The sequence below is a fragment of the Tympanuchus pallidicinctus genome, unplaced genomic scaffold, assembly GCF_026119805.1.
Source record: "Tympanuchus pallidicinctus isolate F22 unplaced genomic scaffold, pur_lepc_1.0 scaffold2, whole genome shotgun sequence".
Taxonomy (NCBI): Eukaryota; Metazoa; Chordata; class Aves; order Galliformes; family Phasianidae; genus Tympanuchus; species Tympanuchus pallidicinctus.
This window is the reverse complement of record NW_026294721.1, coordinates 52,505,557-52,522,927: the sequence shown is the minus strand read 5'-3', so window position 1 is coordinate 52,522,927 and position 17,371 is coordinate 52,505,557. Positions and strand designations below refer to the sequence as shown.

Here is a 17,371-nt window from a genome sequence, read left to right as displayed (position 1 = left end):
GAGCTGAATTGCCTACACCTGTGTTTCCTTGGCTGACTTAGTGCTTGCCTCAGATGATCAATCAGATGTTCAAGCCGTGATTCAACAGTTCCCCTACAGATATGCATTGCACATTGCTTGCATCAGAAACAGTGTTGCAAGCAGGAGCAGAGAGGTGATTGTTCCCCTATATTCAGCACTAGTGAGGCCGCACCTCGAGTACTGTGTCCAGTTTTGGACCCCTCACTGCAAGAAAGATATTGAGGCCCTGGAACGTGTTCAAAGGAGGGCAACAAAGCTGGTGAGGGATCTGGAACACAGGCCATACGAGGAGAGGCTGAAGGAGCTGGGAATGTTCAGCCTGGAGAAGAGGAGGCTCAGAGGAGACCTCATTGCTCTCTATAACTTCCTGAAGGGAGGTTATAGTGAGCTGGGGGTCGGCCTCTTCTCTCATGTCATTAGTGATAGGATCAGAGGGAATGGTTTCAAGCTACGGCAGGGGAGATTCAGGCTGGACATCAGGAAGTATTACTTTTCAGAAAGGGTGGTCAGGCACTGGAATGGATGCCCAGGGAGGTGGTGGAGTCACCGACCCTGGGGATGTTCAAGGAAAGGCTGGATGTTGTGTTGAGGGACATGGTTTAGTAGGAGCTATTGGGAATAGGTGAACGGTTGGACTGGGTGATCTTTTAGGTCTTTTCCAACCTTGGTGATTCTACGATTCTATGATTTTCCACTGTATTGCTCTGAAATTCCCTTGATGTGCATATGAATGTCTGCAGAACTCTTATCCTCCATTTAAAACAATAGAAATCAATCAAATCAATAATTGTTCACTGATATGTGAACTACTGTGTTTAAAGATTAGGTTCAGCAGACCTAAGCATCTTTATGCAGTAATCAGAGTAATTTCATTTTAGTTTGGAAACTTTATGTCACGGATAAGAAAGGATTACATATTCTTTTGGCCAGCTAGTGAGGCTTAATTACAGAAGCAGAAATGCTAAGTCTCAGCCTGAACCAGTGATTGAGCACTTGGTGGGAAGGCAGGGCCAATCCAGGAAAGCCCAGGTGTATGCAATGTACCTGAGTAACTGGAAGGGGAGGAGCCAGGATCCACCCCTTCCCAGATCTCATTTAAGGGGTAGCAATGGAAGTAGGGGTACTTTTTGTTGGAGATTTCTGTCTATCTGAGGTCTTTCAAAGGTGAGTAACTGGGTGTTTTGTTGTTTTTTTTTTTTTTTGTTGTTGTTTTTGTTTTTTTGTTTTTCCTTAGCGTTGCTGTTGTGTTTGGGCTTGTTCTCATTTGTTGTAGCTAAGGAGTTTGCTGTTTCTATTGAAGTACTTTCTATCTTGCTTTGGTTTTTAGTAGTTTTATTTTGATTTTGGTATTTTGAGGAGAAGTTCTTTATTTTTTGGATTGTGAAAGTGTGTGGCATTTACATGACCTAGATAAATTAGGTTATTAAATGTCCAAACTTAGAAGGCAGAACTTATGTTTACAAGGAGGAAAAACCTGAAAACATAATTACTTTAAACCAAACTAGTTTGCCAGAAGTAGAATGCTAAGCTCAGGAGTTTTTGTTGTCTTAATTATTAATATATTACTGCCAGTCACTCTCATTCACTAATAAATTTCTAAGTATTTGAAGGTCTAAAACTTAACAGAGAGAGGGAAATCAGCTGTGATACAGCTTAACTTCCTTGTGAAGATTTACTTTTCATGAGGCTCTTTTCTTCATTATTCCAGATACGCTCAATCTCTCTTTAGCTGATGGTAGGCAGGAGAAAGAACTTTCTGTTGAAATCTACAGCTGTCTCTTTAATGTCTCCTGCTTCTGGGTATGTAGTTGGGTTTGGCTTATGGTTAATGGAGTGTGATTGGCCAGCCACCATCTCCTTGTGTCACCTTGAGACTCCAAAATAACTTATTATTTTAGGCTTGGTAGAGAGTGGGGCTTTCCGCTGTTTTTCTGATGCATTTGACATTTTCAGGTTACCTACACAAGACCTGAACAGTGCTTAATTATTTTTATTCTGGGTGCTTGTACCTGCAATGGAAAAGGCTTAGAAAGCAATGGAATCTGCCTGCCTGTGTTTCCACCAGCTCTCAAGGGACTTAGTTGTGCATTCTATGCAGTAAATACCTTTACTTACTATGTAGACTACTCAGTAAAGGCGACTGTCACTGCTAGTAGCTTGGTAGTTGTCCAGCTAGCTGTGACTACATTAGCATCAACAACAATCTGATTATATCATCCTAGGGTGACTGTATGTGATACACAACCTAGTTTTTCTCTGGCTATGAGCTCTGTGAACTGCTGTATCTGGTAAGTGCTGGATATGGCATATATTTACAGATTTAGTCTGAGAGGTCGCAAGACTAAATGTTGGAGCTGTTATTCCATCTTGCAACATAATAATGAGGCTCCCGTGTTTCATGTCTAGTCTTTGATTTTTTCAAATCAGGAAGTGTGACATAAATTCTTACTTAACTAGATTCTCCTGACTGGCAATTATGCCTGGTAAGCCTCTTGAGTATGCAGCATGGGAAAATAAATGTATCTGTTTCTACTGTAATAATCCTCAGTGTTTTCATCCGCTTCATGGTTCAGTCCTCAACATTAATACTTAGAGATCACCAGACATGCTGTGGCTAAGAGAGAACCTGCAAGTCAACCATATATGGAGTTCTAAATATTTTCATGGTTTTTTATAAGGGGAATTCTACATACAAGATTTTGTGTGAGCTTAGAAGGCAGCTAATCAAAAGCAAGAGAGTCTGGTGTATTCTTGCAGCTAGTGTGCCACATAACAGCTGTAGAGGTGTAGCTATGCTGTGATCTGAACAGGCTGAGCTTAAGCTCATAAAAGATTTTCAGTTTTGAGCTATTTAAGTTTTATGTTTTTCTGGTAATTTTTATAAGACCTGTAAAACTAATAAACCCCTGAAAGATCTGTTGCTCTCTGGCAGTTTGATATTTTATAGGTTTTCCATTAAGGTGGAACAATGACTCATCTTAAATCATTGCAATTCACTTATTTCTCTGGTGGCTCCAGATGTGCTACTTCATCCATGGCTTATCTTGCTATTACTTCTAAAAGAGCGATGTGGTGGAAATATGTAAACTGATGTCTAAAAGTGGCTGATTTTTCTGGATGTCTGTTACTGATCTCTTCTGTATCTTGACCTGGGTGCTGTGAAATGCACAGACTCAAGTCAAAAGATGGTTCCTCCCCTACAGCACATGACTGCACAAGCACCACTGTGTGTGTACTGCAGGTCTTGAGCAGCTCAGTCACATGGTAATACCACTGGCTTCAAAGGGGTTCTTGTGTGAATGGGGGCAGTAATGTAGGCTCATGTGAACTGTAGATCAAACCATTCAGAGTGAAGTAAAAGATAATTAAACCATTCAAGCACAATCAAAACTTAAAAGCACCATGCTGTGAATTAGCAGCTTAATACTATAAACCTCTGTGACTTCGCAGTGATGTTTTAGAAACTCTAGTTTTCTGTGTACATTTGAAACAATGTAAGAAGCTGAAATTGCCTGTATACTTATCTGAGGAGACTGCTGCCCTCTGCAGCTAATTGAAAAATTCCTTTCACAAGATGTGTTGGCAATATTTGGGAAACATGTCATAGCAATTAAATATAATGTACTCTAGTTGACCAAGGTGAGATCCTGTGCTGACTGCCTCATCCTCTGCTGTGGGGCTAACTATGGATAGGGCCATAGCATTCCATGTGAGTAAGGAAAAAAAAATAAAATTATACCTTTCAGTAACTGTTAGCAATTTATTCTTTCACTATGGTTGTATAATCATGGTATTCTGTTAAATGCTACTTATTTAAGGTCACATTTATTAGTGAGTAAATGTCCACGATTTTCAACCCAGGTTAAAATTACTTTAAAAAAAAATTACTTAGCTTCCAGTGTGAAGAAATGGAATTAGTAGAAAGCTTTCAATTGCAACAGTAGAAAGTGATTGTACATTGCAGTCAAGAACTATGATGCTATATATGAGGAAAAACTAAAAGTGACAATGTCATTGCCCAGCAAAAAATGACTAAGAGTACTAATGTAGCAAGGCATACTTGTTTAAATCTTTTCAGATATGTAAACTGCCCATTTGAAACAACCTGTAGTGTTTATTTGTTTTGACAGCCTTACTAGTCTTGATCTTGTAACTGTTTTAACTATGGCTTATCACCTATTTTAACTTCTTCCCACCAGTTGCCTCTGAATCCATATGCAACATGGCACAGAAGTAAATTAACTCTGTATTTTTATGTTCAACTTCTGTTGAAATAAGCAGTGGCACTATAGTTTCAAATTCTCTTAATAAGGAAGGAGTGGAGTAAATGCTGCTTTTAAGTACATCTTTTGCTAATGCTGCGGAGTTTACTATCCAGCAACATAAAGTACTGAAAGTCAGTGATTTTCTTTGAAGCACATCATATTTTTCTAACATAAACTGCAAGTTTTCATGTCCAAAGATTAGTTTACCTGTGGTGTGATGCTTTTGCTTTGAATAGAAGTGAAAATGGGTCTTTGCTATCTTCTAAGAGCAGCTTATGCTGTGTGGTTTCACCTTGCACTGGAAGTAGTGCTGAAGCAGGTTGCACTTGTAGGAACAAAGGAAAATTGTTTTATTATTATAAGACCATGTGGTACAGTCTATGAAACTATTTTTAGTAGATGCTTGCTCTGAGTTAAGAGGAGCAGACTGCCATTTCTTTGGCTGTGGTGAGATGTCCCTGCTTTTAATCTTCTATGCTGCCAGTTTGTTTCTGGTGAAGCTGTGACTGAGAATCAGCTACAGAAGTGCCTCTGTCTCTGGCTGTTGGACCTGAGTCAGTTGCAAAGGCTGTGCCTGGTCCAGCACTTTCTTATTTCCGCTCTTGCTTGCTCTTCCAGTGCATAAAGTTTAAGTTCCAGCCTTTCCTGGAGCAAATAGATGTTTAAAATACTAAGAACAGAGCTACAAGCTCACATGCTTCACCTTTCCACAAGCTACATTCTATCCTAAGTTGTGTATTTGGAGCTTGTTGGATGTACCTTTAGTTGTAACTGAGATCCCAGCCCTGGGACGTGTCTAGAAGGAGATGAGCATTTGCTGGTGCATTACTTTCTACCTGAGAAGAAAGCAGCTCTAGATTGACATCATTTGGAAATCTAATTGGATGATTTCAGTTTTAGGAGTATTTTTGTTAGCTCTTTGGGCAGTTGTAGAATATGGAAGTAAGAATAAGTGATAAAAGAACTGGTAGCACCTGAAATGTAACCAGATGATTTTACGGCTCCTGTTAACCTCCTTTTTTGCTTGATGTCAGAAAGATTTGTTTGCTTATCTGATCGACCCCAAAAACAGCTGTTTTCTTGTATTTACTTTCACATTTAAGCAAGTATTCTGCTTCAGAAATGTGCCTGAAGCTTATTCTTGTGTTTAAGTGCCCTCTGGCTTAAGGATGCGTAAATCTAAGTGTAGTTATTAATGACGAAATAGTATAGAAAAATCAACTGGACAGGTATTCTCCTAATTGGATTGTGTGTAAGAGACAGTTACGTTTACAAGAGATTAACAGTGTGTGATTGAAGGTTTCTGGAACTGGGAACTCCCATTCACTGTGGAGAGTTTGGAACTGTTAAGGAAGCTACAGACGTGTGACTGCGTGCTGCTGCTTTCTTTCCAGCTCTGGGCTAGGCTTGAACAGGGTGATGGGGGTTAAATTTAGTCCTCGTGAAATGTTTTGTGCTGTTGCTTCCAATAGCTGTGACAGCTTCTATTGTTCTTGTTTGCTTTTAACACACCACAGTTGTCTTGGAATCAAAACCCCTATATGTATGCGGAGTGGAGAGAGAAGGGATATGAAGGGCCTGTTTCCCTTTGAGTTCTGTGAGCACCTAAGAAGTCTGAACACAAAATTTTATTTTTATATGTCCTGAGTAAACATATTAAGAGAGCTGGACAAGCACAGAGGGGAACACGAGTTTTCCCCTGAAAATAGCAGTAAGCATTGTCATTTCACATATACAGGAACCACGTTACTTTAACATGTGTTTTAATTTTTTGAATTTTCCCTATTAATGTATCATTCAGTTCCTTTGAGGATTTGACCCTTTACATATTCAACTTTGCCTTTCTTCTTTTTTCGTCACCAAAATACTATTTTTATACTCAGGCTTTCTGCCCCTTCATCATCTAAAAAACAACATTTAGTTGTAGATGGTGAACTGTTTAAGGTTGACATGCTGGGCTCTTGTGTGGTCAGTGAATCCAAACTGTGTTGTTTTTCCAGGCTGCAAGGCCCTTGAGGCAGGGCCTGTGTCTCCTTGAGGGCGTTGGAAATGTCAATCACACAGGGAGTACTCAATAAATAAATACTAGCTTTGTTACTGCTTGCTGTAGAAATTATACTGAAGCAGAGATCAAAACAGGTACGAAACAAAAAATGAAAAACTCAGGTGTATCTATTGCAGAAGATTCCTGCTTAAATTGGATGTTATTTTGCTGCTTTTCTTACTGCTGCAGCTGTACACTTGGTGAAGAACAAAGCTCAGTAGTAATGGAAGCACAGATACAGTGATCAAAATTTTGAATGAATTAGGTGGGCAAATTGGTTTTGAAATAACAAACTTGTTTAGAGTCAGAAAGTGTTGAAACACATGCCTTGACATCTCATCTTCTCTTCGAGAGGAGCTAAATGGGTGCTTAGGCTGCCCTGAGTAGCAATTGTTGTGTCTTTTTTGCTGTGCCTGGTTCTGGATGTGGCCAAAGATAATTTGGTGGGTGCTGAGCAACTTGGGGCTGTGTCCTTTCTGTGAGTGTTGAAAAGGTGGTGTGTGGTTCTGTTCACACCATTGAGCCCAAGCTCTGGCCTGATAACTGATGGTTAGAGCCCAAGTGTTGACAGTATATGATTTTTGTATGAAATTCTCTCTAATCTATCTACTGGAAGTACTGAAGTATGTCCCTAGATCCTTATAAGTTGTTGGCTGTCTAGAAATTATCTGTAGTACCTCCATAATTTCATCCAAACCTTTTATTTTGATAGAGCAAATAGGTTCTTTGTTATAAATTGCTTATAGAGTTATTTATTATTTAATTTATTTATTATTTGTTATTACTTATTTATTAAAAGCTAATAAAGCTTTTCCATTCCTACTGGTCAGAAATTCTATAGCATTACCCTACTATAAGTTAGTGCAGAACTAGACCAGATACACGATTTGAGGTTTGGAGAATATTTTCCCACCAAGGATTTTTGGGAAGGGCCATTTGGCAAAGTTTACCCTGCCTTCCTCAGCAGCTACCAGAAAGAATGATGTTCATGTTGCCTTTTGGAGTTCAGGTGGCAGCCTCTGTTCAGAGGGAAGTGCTGCTGTGTATTATTGTAACTATATCTGAGCCGGAGTCCTCCTTACTAAAAGAGGAGATATTTAGGTTGGATGTAAGGATGTTTTTTCTAAGTATGGTGAAGTACTGGCACAGGTTGCCCAGAGAGATGATGGAGGCTCTATCCCTGGAGACACCCTGGATCAAGCTGAAGGGGCTCTGAGAATCTGATGGAGCTGTGGGTGTCCCTGTTCATTGCAGGGGAGTTGGACCAGATGGCTTTTAAGGGTCCCTTCCAACTCAAATGATTCTACAATTCTATGATTCTTTGCTGCAAAAACCGGTGATTTTGGAGAAGCTGGAAACCCCGGATTCCCTTCTTCGTTGCAGAAGCAGAATGGCCACTGGGGGATGCTGCTGCACACCGAATAAGTAAACCTAAGGAAAGAAAGAAAGGAATACTTTAAACTGAGTCGTAGCGCATTTTTTGTAGGCATTTAGAGGGGAAATTTGAGGAAAAAAAATATGTTCAAGACTGTTTTGTTGAGTGAAATAGTAACTCACAGTTTACAGTAATTTGGGAGACCGACTTGAGCTCTTAAAGAAAAAAAAAAAAAGAAACACGCATTGCCTTTCAGTCTTGTACGAATTACTGAACCAGGATTTTTCTTCTCTGATCTAGAATATTGACTGCTGGGATTTGGATAACGAAATCATATGTATTTCTGAATGTGAAAGGTTTTAGCCTGCTCAGTAATATGCCTTAAACAGATTGAAAAAAAAAACTTGCAGGGTAAAACAAAATTAAATTTGAAGGATGTAATTAAGCAGAGAAATTAGAAATGCTCCTGGGAATTTGTCTTTTTATTTTTTTGTGCCTGGGCAGAAACCTGATAGGCTTAATGGTGATTCCAGTTTGAAACTAAGGTGCTGAAAAAGCTTTTGCTGGAGCAGTGTTGAAGAACTTCCAAAAATGAAGATCAAATGTAAACTCCATTTATGTTTTTATATTTGCTTGTTGCTGTAGCAGACTCCAGATGCTGTGTAGCTTTATCACGCTCTGTTGCTGCTTGGGATTCCTTGAGCGCTTGCCATTAGGTAGTATTGTCTTCTGCTGTCCTATGATGATTTCTGCCATAAAAAGAAGAGTGTGAAAATTAGCAAAACAATGCAGGATTTTTATTGTCCTTTGGCAATGTGAGTGGCTATTCATCCACAGGCTGCTTGCTTATCACTAGCGATCTTTTCTGTGCCTTTCTCATCATGTTCCACTAAGGGAATTTTCATGAGTACTTTCTGGTTTTGTTTTGCTCAAGGATTCTTTGGGCAAGAGAAGGGATACTTTATAGAATTATTTATAGAATTATCTATAACTATATAGAATTGCCCCCATTTTATAGAATAAGGCTAATATGTTCATGCTTGTGTGGCTATTTTTAGATACCCTATTTCCATATTTAGTAAATGCAGTTTTCAGCCTTACAGAAAGAGGCCATTTATTTGGGCATCTACATATACACTACTCTGGAATTTCAGTGCTGCATAAGTAGCTGAATTTCTGGTCAGACCAAACTTGCTGTGCATTTATGGACTCCTACATCGCAGATGTACTGTATTGTGCACCTACAGCATATGCATATTTTTAGGGTATCATTTTAGGAAAGATGTATTCTTTTGTCACTGTCTCTAGTGCTGTTGCTGCCACTCTTGCAAGCAAATCCCACTTGCAGGCATAGCAGCTACCATCCAGTAACAGCAGCAATAGGAAGCAAAGCATAAGCCTGTTTCAAAACCAGCTGTGTGAGAGATAGGTGGGTATGTAGGGAGTGAGGCTGAGGGTCTGAGGAAGCTGAAAGTCCATGTAGTGAAAGGAAGAACGCGCTCTGTAATAATTGATATTTTTGTGTACGTCAATGGTAATTAGGTGTTAGAGTGCAATGGCAGGCCAGCCACAGCAAGCAACTGTAAATCCATGGTGCTTAGCAGAGGGGGGACAGAGATAAATGTGCTCTGAAAGGATAAAGTGACTGTAATTAAACGAGTTCAATACAACAGTCAATGTTGATGGGCCCTAAGCAATTGGAAGAAATATTTCTTGGTGAATAGGAAGCGTAATAAAGTTAATTATTTTTGTTTTTTTTCTGTTTCACAAGATTTGCAAATACTCCTTGTGTGAGGCTTTCAAATATTCTTATTGCAATAGAGATTACTTTCTTTCCTTTGTTTAAGAAACTCTTAGGGAAATGTGGGGGCTGTTTTCTTCAGCAGTCCAACTGGCAGGACCTGGCCGCAGGTTCTGCCATCGAAATTTGATTCTGGATTGTGTCAGTTTCTGGTTGCTTTGTTAGGAAGGAAGGGGATGATCTCAAGACAAGTGCATGCTCTCCAAACAGATGGAAGACTGGGCCCTGCTACAGTTAGCATAAAGTCTACTTTAAGCACAAGTCACTGATACTGCTTTACCATAAAGTGGGTGCAGATGTTGTTGGTGAGCAGAGGAGTACTGGAAGCCTTTCAAAGGAAATGCATTTAGGCAGGGATTTGAAGGAGGAAGTGGCGGCAGCTTTGCATGTGAGAGGTTGTGATTAAATGTTTGACTTGATCCGTAAATGACAGGACAACATTCAGAACAGTCTCACTAAACAAATCATAGGATATTTGATCTGTGAGTGTCAAGCCTGGGAAGTCCCTTGGCTGCTTGTGAGCATTTCACAGTGAATTCCTACAAAAGTTAATCTGAAATGTATGCCCTCCTTTGGAAGGAGGATTAACAGTGCTCCTAGGAGAATCAAAATGGGTAACATACTGAGTTAAATAAGAATCTAGATTAACAAATTGACAGGCACTGGGAGTTGGAAAGATACTGAAGATAGATATGATCTTCTTAGCAAGCAGATCCACTATTATATGAAGTGTTTGTGTTAAATTAAATTCAAGCAAACTCTGCAAATGGAAACCACATTAATGTGAGATTCTAGTATTTGCAGCGTACATCAGAGCAATCAAGAACTTACTAGAGCAAGTTTCAACACTTTTGTCTTGTTGTAGAATATCAGCACTACTGTAACTTCTGAATGAAGTATTTCTTTACCTAGTGAATAATTTGGAAAAAATTAGACTGATTGAAGGAATGAAATTAAAGCGTAGGAGGAAGGAAGGAATCAGCAGTTAATTAGAGGCTCCAGTCAAATCTGTTCTGCTGTTTTCTGCCATTCTCCACTGTTTATTTCAACTGCTGCTCATCACAAAGTTCAACACAGTGTATGTGGATTTATGGGGAGTCTCTTCTGTATTTTAACACAGATGTATCTGAACATATTTACACAGGAAAAGGGAAGAGTCTAGACTAATAAATGCTGTTAAAATTAATACTAATCCTGTTTGTCTCTTAATAACTTTGAGATTCTATAGATTAAGATAAGGTCAGTAATCTTTCATGGGTTTTCTACTGACAACTCCAATTGAGTTCCTGCAGGCTTACACAAACAGAAGAGCCTCAGAACTCTACCTTTTGGTTTCCCATGTGTACCTCACACACAGCCAGATGGTGAGCTCCGCATGCAGATTTGGGCCTTTTTTGCAGTTCTGTCAAGGTTATGTCTTTTGAGTAGCTGCCATTTCTCATTGCTGTCAGAGCAGACTAGCAGTTCAGAGTGTTGCTGCTGACACTGCCTGTTGAAGAAATAGTTTATTTGTATAGGTTTCTAATTCTTAATGTGCAGGAGACCTAATGCATTTTATTCTTTCTTTTGGCTGAAGGTGGTCAGTTCCCCATTCTCCATTTATATTCTGTATGTGGTTGATGGCTACCAATTGCTCTCATGAAATGTCAGTGAAGGTTTGCATTAATTTTTTCTTCTGTTACCACAAACAACTCTCTGGTTCAGTGTCAGCTTCTTCAGTGCTACCCTACTGTGATCCCACCAGTTACACTTCATATCTCCAATCTCTTCTTTGCTAATTCTGTGCGATTGCTTCATAGCAGAGTCCACCAACAACATGGTACTGCTAACATCTTCCATGCTTAGCTTTTCCATGAAGGGCTGAAACAGGCTCTCTTGACTTGGCAGGGAGGCATCTGAAGAGTTGGAGTTTGGCAACTTGCTCTTGGGCTGGCTATTCTTGGGAAACAAGAATGACTGTTCTGTTAGTCTCTTCATAGGCACTGGCACAGATGCACCAGAGAGTTGGTTGATGCTCCATCCCTAAAGTCACTCAAACTCAGGCTGGAGGGGCTCTGATGGAGCCTCTGGAGCTGTGGGTTTCCCCATTCATTGTAGAGGAGTTGGACTAGATGGCCCTTCAGGGCCCCTGTCAACGATTCTATGGTTACATGATTTTTGTGCCTTTCAAAATATCTTATGTGAGGAGTCTTATTTTTTTCTTGATGGAATCAATTAAGAACTGTTGATTACACTGAGGCTGCATTGTCATGAGTAGAAAATGAAAGGTCAAGACTTTCAGACTCTTAATGAAGATGAATAAGTAGCGTGCTTCCTTCATAATTAAACAGTTGCTGAGCTGCTGAAGCACAATGTTTGTAGTTTGGGCCGTTTGTGTTCTGGAATATGATCTTCTGAGCAACTTTAGGTACTTCTTACAAAATTCTTGGCCAATTCTCAACAACATAATCAGCAAGTGGGGAAGTTATTTCAGGGTAGTCTACTTAAAACTAGTTCTGTTTCTGCTGGCAATTTCTACCATTCCCCCCCTGGATCTCTCCCTTGAGTGGAATATCCAATTGGATTTATTGTGCTTTCACCATAGTCGCAACAGTAATGCCTCTGCTAAATTTTCTCATGAGGAAGAATTCAGCTGTGAATGAGGAAATAAGGTGTTATAGATAGCATACACTTTGTTTATAGCCTTCCTTTCTTAGAAATAAATGTCTTCTGTGACCTTTGAGTCCTACCTGTTCTCTGCTTTATCCTGCAGAATACAAAGCTCTGCTAAGCAAAGCTTTTTTGTTTTGGTCCCGTAATGAATCAGTAACATACGTTTTGGCCCTGCAGAGAGAGCTGGGAAGGTGGTATATCTCAGTTACAGTGGAAAGAAAAATATGCTTTTAGAGGTTGTCTAGGCTTCTGTGTTACATTTGGAACCTTCTTTGATGGAAAAAAGAGGAGCACTGAATTCACCTAGCAAAAAAACAGGATGACTTTAAGTGCAGATGTTCCTGCAGCTTTAGATGGGGGTACTTGGATATGACTGAGGGTTTTAAGAAAAGTTTGCCCAGGCCTCACTGAGATCTTGGACTGACAAATGGAACTAGGCATTTATCACTAGAGCCTCCAGGATTGCAGGGGGAAGCTGTGGATCACTGCCTCAGTTCCCAGCTGTGGGGGTGACATGCACTACTTTTCTAGGAATCAAACCTCAGTAAAATTAACCAGCTGGCCTTAGGCTCCTCTGTTTGTCACTCTTCCTGTGGGTCAGTATTTGGAATGCACTAATACCCATTTCCCAGGGACCTTGAAGAGTTGTGCTGTTTTGTTCAGTGATGCTAGGTTTAGTAGATAACCTCCTGAATTACAAAAGTAAACTCAGCCTTCCACCAGGTTCAGATAAGAGATGGACTGTTTGTCATTTGAGTATCATGCAGAGGCATTAATATAAAGTGCTGGGATGATGCTACATCCTTTCCTTGTAAACTGAATAGGAAGTCAGTATTAGATGGATCATGCGATGGGTAAGTTGAGGGTCAGACAACTGACACTTGGTGCTGACACTGAAATCATAATAAAGGAGAAGAAGGTATGGAAAGAAACCTGTTATAAACCCCATGATAATGGAGTCTAGGTCTGGTGTGGTGTATGTTTGTTCATTGTACTCTAGTGTTATTATAACCCCTCACAGTTTAAAAAATAAGCCAGTAAGATGTGAGGAATTTGTTTCAGAACTGATAGAAATTGTGACTCAGATGCAAATTACTTAATAAGAGGATGTGGGGAAAGCAGAGTTGTGCTAAATATTTCTGTGGTAATACATGTGATAAAAAAAGTTTGTGCTCTAAGGATGGGTGAGTTTAGCAAGAAAATTATGTAAGAGAATACCTTCAAATAGAATCAGACCCTGAACAATTCCTCCTCTTAGTTGCTTTTTAACTTCTAGGTTCTCAATAAGAATCCATGCTGGTGTCTTTCACACCCACAAAATATCAAATCTGAGCTTACTTTACCATCTGCATCTTTGTTTTTTACTGATTTACACCTTGAAGTAGCAAAAAAACTTTTTGGCACTCTTTTGATGCATAGCTTACTTCATATTGCAGGTTCCCACAATTCTTGCTGCTTTGTGTACAGCAAATACAATCATGTTGTAGGACTGTTCATCCCATTGTGAAACACTTCTTCCAACACATCTTAGGTGTGTATTTCCATAAGACAGCAGTATAAGTTTTTTTTTTTTTTTTGAGCTGGTAGGCCTATGATGGTGTCCCTCTTCTAAACTGTTAACTGGTATTTGAGCAAAACTGAATTACTTGATTCCTATGAGAAAGAGAAGAAGCTGTTTTGGCTTATAATGTTAACCAGTTCACGCAGTAGGGTGAACTGTCAAGGCAGAATCTTATGTCAATACAACAGTTATGTTGGACCGAAGAAGTAAACATGCATCTGGTGAGAGTTTGGAAAGCCTTGCTCTGAAAGCCCACCAAATACCAATGCAACCTGAGAAGTACCCAGAATTCTGATCAGCATTGGATATTTTTTTATTTTCTGGAATGTGCTGTTGCTCTTTCTGAGGTGTCTAGAATCATTAAAGTTGAAAAAGACCACTAAAATATCTAGTCCAATTATCAACCTACCTGAACAGTGCCCACCAACCCATGTCCCTTAGTATCACATCTTCCCTTTCCTTGAACACCTACAGGGACAGACCCTATAGCCTCCCTGTGCAGCCTGTGCCAACACCTAACCACTCTTCCTGAGAAGGAATCTTTAGTAATATTTTTTCCTAATAAATCTTCCTAATATTTCCTATCTGTACTCATATTTCCTCTAGGACCACAGTTTCACTTTAAAGCAGGGTTACTGTCTACATGGTTTTAAACTCAAGCAGAAAAATGCTGAGGGCTTGCTAGGAGTCATCTGCTTTTCCATCTGAAGGAAGCTGGACTCAAGGCAGATCTACATCCCTCTCGTGAAACTGAGGAAGTGGTGGGTTTAGAGATGCTGTGTTTTTCTTTATCTCTTTCTAACACATGACTTTGGCTGTCTTTAGGTTTAAACTTGGATAGAATAGCTTTAATTCCTATCAAAATTAATTTAGTTTTCAATTTGTTAGCTCATTCTTGCGTTGAAAATAAATCAGAGGAACACATTAATCAGTATTAATTTTCTGTTTCCTAACACTCTAGGTAGCCATAAAATAATAGTGGGACAATGACTGGTTATTGTATTTTGGTTTCTTGAACTCCCAGGGCTGCGTTGTACTCTTAAGGTTTAATGTGCATTCACTAATGGCATAAGTTCTAGCCACAAAGTGTATGATTAAAAAGTGCTGAAAGAAATGTTGATATTTAATTTCCTTTACATTAGCAGTGGCATTCCAAAAAGAAATAAAACTTAAGAGTTCAGAAATTGAACAAGCAAGAGGGAGGTTGGGGAAAAGCTTCAGTTATCTACTGTGCGTTTGAGTTTACTTAAGCAAATGTGGTTTACTTATGCGTGTGGTGCAGGGAGCTTTGCTGTATGGCACCCTGAACTAATTATGCCCAATTCCTGGACGTGCCATTAGCAGAAGAATAAGTGACCAACTCTTTTTCTTGCTTTTCTCTGAATTCCATGCAGTTGCAGTCTGAAGCAAACTTGGCTTTGCAATGTGCAATATGATACTCACATATGTTAGCCAAAGCAGTAGAAGACGGTAGGAATGAATTAATACAGCGTGAGTGAATAATGTAGATGAAATTGAGGGCTCTGCTCTGTGATCCCTGTCAGATTTAGCAGTGACAACTAAAATCCTAGCTGTTCCCGCTAGTTGTCCTGCCCTTTTTAAAGTGTTACTGCTCCTGCTGAAGAAGGGAGGGGACAGAACAGGAGATGCACTCTTCAGCAACAATGCAGTGCTCAGCATTTTAATGTAAGATGAAAGTCAGTCAGTATATTGGCTCGTGTTCTGTGGCATCAGTGCAGCTGATGTGTTGCCTGCTGTGCTATCTTTGCTGTCAGAGCAGCAGCTTCGGATAAAGAGACAGAGGAGATTTGAGAGGCAGTAGACTTGATGGATAACATTGCTGAGTAATGGGGGCTGTGTATGGCATTACTAATCTGGACAAATACAGAGGCCAGGAAGGAGAGCTGTACAAACTCTGTATTTGTGTTTTACTAGAATATTGTAGCAGTCTTACATTTTCACAGGGCTTCCTGCTGTTGTCTTCAGCTTCGAAGTATAGTGTAGCAGGTGAGGATTCTATTAGTGGAATTCTTTTGAATTTTGGTTTCCATAGGCAATTGTGAAGGCTATCAATATATCATGGTCTTTTGGCCATGATATATTGATAAATTATTATTTTTATTTTTATTTTTTATTTTTTATTATTTTTATTATATAATATATTATATATTGATATATTAATCAATATATCATGGCCATTTCCCTGATTTTTATCACAAGTGTTTGTTTTCAAAGAAATCAAAAGCAGCTTCTAGCTCTGAATTATTCATAATCTAACAGTCAGACCATGGTGGGGAGATACAGATTGAACGTTACTAAAAATTTATTCTCTGAAAGAGTGATCAAGTGCTGGAACAGGCTACTCAGGGAAGTGGAGTCACAGTTCCCACAGGTGTTCAAGAAATGTTTAGATGCTGTGCTGAGAGGCATGGTTTAGTGGAAAACGTTGGTGGTAGGTGGAGCTCTCTTTTCAGCCTTGGTGATTCTATGATTCTACAGAATTAAGAAATGGGTGCAAGTTTTTTTTAACACTGTAGTAGAACATTTGCCACATTCACATTATCTGAAAGAGAAATTTTGTGGCTGTGGAGGAGCTCTGACAAGCTCAGGAGGGAAAGAGATAATCCTTTTACACTAGAGAAATTCATGAATTGATTAAACTTTTTTAAAGAAATGGAAGATGTTGTTTCAGAGCTATGAAAAGGAGAGAGGACCCTTAAGATGTCAGGCACCCAAAAACGTAGTTCACGTTTCTTGTATCCAGGTTTCACAAAGTTTTAGGGATCCTAGAAGTTGGAAACTCTCTTTCAGAAGAGTATGAGTACTGTTCTTCCTTCAGACTTAGTAAATTGAGCAAAAATTACTTCCTTCATAATCTGTCCTATGACTTCTGCTCAGTGGAGGCACAGACAGCCAAGCGAATGGAGTTAGGTAGCAGAGGGAAGATGAAACTCACAACTGTAAACAATTGTGATGCTCTGAACTAACATCTAAGAGTGGAATTTGTTTTGCATTCCTTGGAGATGTATGTAGCTTTTAAACCTGCTATTTTCTGTCCTTGAAAATGAATAAAACTAAATGAAATGAAGAATCCATGGGATTGAGATGCAGACCAAATAGGGTTAGTGTGGGAAAGCTAAATATAGCGTGTCTCTAATAAGAGTTTGAAGGCTGGGGATGGAGTAGTGTGGCACCCAAGATGCAGCAAAACATTCAATTAACCTTTAATTCAAGTACCGTGTTTCAGTCTGTGCTGCTCTGCTTGTTGAGAGTGCGTCAAAGTACCCATGACATTTTGGTGAGGGCACTGAGATAGGTAGAGATTTTCACAACCCACACCTAAAATCTATTTTTACAGTTCAGCTTTTAAATAAAAAGAGAGAAAAGGCAAGCTAAGCCAGTTTTCTAACAAAGTCTTGAAGTAATATCATTGCTGGGCTGACAACCTTAATGGCCAGTTACGGATGAAGTACAAACCCTAGAAAATGAGGCTCATAATGGGAACTGCAAGTCAACCATGTAATGATAGCATTGCAAATGGGATATGGTAATACCAAGCCATTCTCTGCCTGAGTGAACTGGCTACCTTGGAGTTGGGAGGAATTCACTTGCTTTGCACTAATCTTGTCTGAGCTGAAAAAAAAAACAGCAG

General features: G+C 39.4%; 1 long non-coding RNA gene across 1 annotated transcript in view; it reads left to right on the top strand.

Moving 5' to 3' along the window:
• Nucleotides 1–1,096: 1,096 nt before the first annotated feature.
• Nucleotides 1,097–17,371, top strand: part of LOC128080013 (uncharacterized) — a 30,390-nt gene continuing 14,115 nt past the window's right edge. Inside the window, exon 1 of the long non-coding RNA XR_008206435.1 lies at nucleotides 1,097–1,185. This is a non-coding gene — a long non-coding RNA (uncharacterized LOC128080013). The remainder of the gene's footprint in view (nucleotides 1,186–17,371) is intronic.